This window comes from Gekko japonicus, unplaced genomic scaffold (genome assembly GCF_001447785.1).
Source record: "Gekko japonicus isolate JY-2015 unplaced genomic scaffold, Gekko_japonicus_V1.1 scaffold1063, whole genome shotgun sequence".
Lineage (NCBI taxonomy): Eukaryota > Metazoa > Chordata > Lepidosauria > Squamata > Gekkonidae > Gekko > Gekko japonicus.
The window spans coordinates 313,916-319,056 of NW_015166455.1; positions in this window are offsets into that span (position 1 = coordinate 313,916).

The window sequence follows — 5,141 nt, forward strand, 5'->3', positions numbered from 1 at the left end:
CCCTTCAAGCCTGATCTCTCTGAAGCGCTTCCTAGCCTTTTCCTTGGTGAATCCCACTCTTTCTCACACTCTCTGCTTGAACAACTTGTAGTCTGTTTTCTCTTCGCCTTCCATTTGCCCAGACACTGAAGCCAGGACACCACTCAACTGCGGTCTCAGCTTTTCCATGTACAGCTCTGAGGGAACCTTGTAGTCGATACAGACTTGTTCAAAATTTTGCAGGAAGGCCTCAGTGTCCTCCCCTTCCTAGAACCAGGGGTATTTCTGATGGTCATAAGAACATAAGAACATAAGAGAAGCCATTGTTGGATCAGGCCAATGACCCATCTAGTCCAACACTCTGTCACACAGTGGCCAAAAAATACCAGGTACCATCAGGAGGTACAGCAGTGGGGCCAGGACACTAGAAGCCCTCCCACTGTTGCCCCCTCAGGCACCAAGAATACAGTGCATCACTTGTCCCAGACTGAGAGTTCCTATCTATACCTTGTGGCTAATAGCCACTGATGGACTTCTGCTCCATATGCTTATCTAATTCCCTCTTGAAGCCGTCCATGCTTGTAGCCGCCGCCACCTCCTGTGGCAGTGAATTCTATGTGTTAATCACTCTTCGGGTGAAGAAGTACTTCCTCTTATCTGTTCTAACCTGACTGCTCAGCAATTTCATTGAGTGCCCACGAGTTCTTGTATTGTGAGAAAGGGAGAAAAGTACTTCTTTCTCTACCTGCTCTATCTCATGCATAATCTTATAAACCTCGATCATGTCACCCCTCAGCCGTCATTTCTCCAAGCTAAAGAGCCCCAAGCATTTTAACCTTTATTCATAGGGAAAGTTCTCCAATCTCTCTATCATTCTAGTTGCCCTCTTCTGCCCTCTTCCCAATGCTATGATATCCTTTTTGAGGTGTGGTGACCAGAACTGTACACAGTACTCCAAATGAGGTCTTCTTTCACTGTGGCATCTGGAAGCAGTTGACCCTTTTTGAGCTTAGCCATCTCAAGCTCATGTGCCAGCCTCACTCTCTCTCGCTCTAGTTCCATCTGGGCCTTCTCTAGCTCAAGATCTGCCTGCTTAAGTTGAAGGCGCAAAGTCTCTTCACTCGGTGATGCCATTACTTCCTCTTTTGCCTCCAAAGACATGAGGCCAGCAGCCCCCGTTCAGGTCTTGTGTCTAGCAACAGGTGTATCCTCTGGTTTTTCCTTCCTAGATTGGATGAACATGTACTACCTATCTCTAGCCTCACTATCCAGTTGACCTGAAAGCTAAAACATAAACAAAATCCCTTTCACCACACCTTACCAGACCCTGACTTGGTCTTGCAAGCACCTTAGAAAATGTGGCTTCCTTAAGCCAAAAGCAAAAAACTTTTTTTTGTCTCTGCCAAGGCCAAATTGCACTCTGCCTCACTACGATCCAAAATTAGTCCATCCCACCGCTGCAGCCACCATGTCATGGCTCAGGTAAGGTGTCAGCTGATGCTGCCACCACTCTGGTTTTAGGATCCCTTGAGAAGGCCCAGAGCACCCTCCCAAGGCTTCTGACCTCCCTTGTTTGGCTGAATAAGATGCATGACAACCCAGAAGAGTGAACAACAAAGGAAAGGTTTATTTTACAGGAGATCAGTCAAATATGGGAAACAAACAAGGTGCATAAACAATAGCAATAAGTGTTTGAAAATAAGAAAGTAAACCCGGTAGTTAAAATTGTATTGAAGTCTTAGAGGAAAGGTTTAATCAATAGATAGAAGATGAAGAGCTATGGAAAACTAAAGATAAAAAAATGAAAATAAATATGATATTAAACCCTGTGATTATATTGGAAAAATGAACTAATGGACTACTGAAGGGTGAAGGAAAGTAGGTATTATAGTAGGAGAAGTCAAATAAGTTGTCATGAATGTCTTGTATTGCCAATAGGAACTGGCAGTTTAAGTGAGGTACTATAGGAAGCTCCAAGACAGAAAAAAGATATATTTTGTACTTAATATAGATTAAATGCTAAGACTGAGAACAAGATTAAGATAAATATCTATGTTAATGTAGTTGTTTGACTGATGGCTCCTGTGTTGTTGGAACATTGTTGTTGGCAATGTTGGGGGTGATGCTCTGGTTTCTGGGCAAAAACTCTATGGTAGAAGCTAATGCTACCATAGAGTTTTGCCCCCAAGCCAGAGCATTACCCCTCAACATTCCCACTGTGCCTATGTCACTTCCGAGTCATGTAGGCACATTGAGGAAATGTTGGATGTTCCCTGTTACCAGTAAGTGCAACCCCTTCCCCTGCTGGCTGCTCAGAGGCTGACAACCCTACGTCTAACTTAGAGTTGTCTGCCATCAGGTGGGGCTTGAAGAGAGGGTTGCCAGGTCCCCCCCTTGCTACCAGTGGGGGATGGGGGGTAGAGTTGCCAGATCCAGGTTGGGAAACTCCTGGAGATTTGGGGATGGAGCCTGGGGAGGACAGGGACCTCAGTGGGGTACAGTGCCATAGAATCCATCCTCCAAAGCATCGTTTTCTCCAAGGGAACTGATCTCTGTCATTTGGAGATGAGCTGTAATTCCAGGGGATCTCCAGGTCTCATCTGGAGGCTGGCATCCCTGGAGATCTCCAGGAATTACAACTGATCTCCGAGTGACAAAGAATAGTTCCCCTGGAGAAAGTGACTGCTTTGGAGGGTGCAAGGTAAAGGTAAAGGTTCCCTTGCTCGAAAGCCAGTCGAATCTGACTCTAGGGTTGCGGTGCTCATCTCCGTTTCAAAGCCAAAGAGCCAGCACTGTCCGAAGGCATTATACAACAATGAGGCCCCACTCCTCCCCAAACTCCACCCTTCCCAGGCTCCACCCCCCTCAAATCTCCAGGCATTTCCCAGCCCAGAGGTGGCAGCTCTAGTCTGCCTGTTTTGTGGCTGTCTTGAGGGTTCCAAAGGCCTGTCTTCTTCACCCTGCCCTCATCTGAGTTCCCAGGAGCTTGAGGTTTGAGAGGCCCAAAAGCCTGTGAGGGTGCTGTACCTTCAGCTTTCCTTGATCCTTGGATAGGTAGCTATGAAGCTACATCTGCCTGCTTTCTAGGAAACTGATCTAAAACGAGGACAGAAAGGTGGTAGGGTGGCAATTAACGAGTTCACATTTAGATTTAGATCGACTAATATGAATTAAGTTTGTTTATTTATTTATTTATTTGGATAAAGATTTATTCCCTCTCCTAAAAAGGAGAGATATTTCTTTTAAGTTCAAGAAAAAAGGGTGGGTATACACAGGGATAAAGAAATAGAGTGAGTGGTGTTAATGGTATTAGTTTAGTTAATCTGTTAGTATTCAGAGCACACAGTCCATAGTCTCTTTTGTCAGACGTCGTTCTGTTCTTCTAGTTAGGGTAAAACAAGGTATTTAGTGTATTAATAATGTCCTTCTGAGGAGGTCTTCTTCCAAGGTACAATCCAATAATTAAGAAAAAAATCGAAAATTTTTACACTTTGGGTTCTTTTCCTCTTTCTCTCAGGTTATATTTTCCTGCCGCTTCTTCTGAATCCTCATCCTTCACTTCTCCCTCTGAGCTGCTGTCATCCACGCTTAATGTTGACATCCATTCGGCCAGAGCTGTTTCTTCTTCTTTACTGGCATGCCTTTTCAGAAATTCTTGAGCCTTGAAGATAGAGTTAATTTTTTCCCTTTTATCCTTAAACTTGAACGTCAGTCCTTCGGGTACCAGCCATTTATATCCAATTTGCCGTTTCTGTAAGAAGATAGTCAATCCTTTATACTCCTTTCTTTTCATTCTGATCTCAAATGGAACATCTTTCAAAACTCTAATTTGCTGATCACCAATCTTCAGGGGTGACGCTGACGTATTCTTCAAAATTTGGTCCCTGAGACGCTGCTTTGTAAATTTCACCACCACTTCTGCAGGCAACTTATTTTTCCTTGTATAGTTGGAATAAGCCCGATAGGCCAAGTCCATCTCATCTTTTATTTTTTCTGCTTCGTTCCAAGCAACTATTTCTTACAGCAACAGGCACTTATTTTATTATTTTGTATGTGTGTTTAACCCTCAATGTTTGTTTTTTTCCCATTTTAGATTTTTCTGCAAACCATGGGCATTTATCAGGTTTGTAGAAAGATCTGTCTTGTCCACTCATGGCTCCAATCATTGGATTTAAGTATTAAATATCCTCCAATTTGGCCAACTTTCCTAATATATAAGTGAGGGACTTGCAAGACTTGTGGGAGGGGGAAATCCCATCTCCCTCCCAATCTTTCTTTTTGTTTTATTAATACTAGTAGACCAAAAGGTCATAAGTGAACAGGGAAAATATATTAATATACAGGCAATGTAAGAGACTCAAGAATACAAAAAATTGCATTAAAAAGTTAATGCCATTAAATGCCATAGACAAAATTTTGCAACTGCAAGAACCACATTTGGATAGGTATCTGCTAGTGACTTAGCTACAACCTCTTGCTTTGCAACAGAACTACATTTTTGGATATAGATTGTGATCCATTTGTCACAGATCAAATTGTATTTGCTGCAAACAATAAAGAAATGCCAGATGGTATCTAAATCCCCAGATTTGCAATCACAAAGCCGCTCAAAGAAAGGAATTCCTAGGAACCTGCCTGCTAGTTCAGACTCCCAAATGCGCCCCCTGGTTCGGAGCTCCTTTAACAAGGGCTCCTTAGGATCTCCGCACCGGCGGGATCCCTCCAGACAGCATGTGGGCGATCCGACTCCGGGAGTTGACCCGAGAGTCATTCGCCAGGCGCGCAGCCATAACCGGAAGTCAAGTTTGTTTATTTATTTATTGGATTTCCCCCCTGCCCTCCCAGCCAAGACCGGCTCAGGGCAGATTACGTAAAATCAGTACATAATTTACAATAAAACATGAATCAAATTCGATTTAAACAATTCTAAAATCATTAAACTATACAACTCAATAAAGTGCTGGTAGCATTAATTCGCAATGGCTGTCATTACTCAGTCTACTCTTCTCATAGTTGGTTCCCCAATCTTCTTTTAATTGTCCTTCCGGCGGATGACTTGAGGTGTTATTAAGAGCTCTGGGGAAACAAAGGGCTCTCTCACCTTCAACTATCAGTTGTTAGTTGTTAACGGTGGTGGTTAATGGTGGTGGTTAACGGTGGAG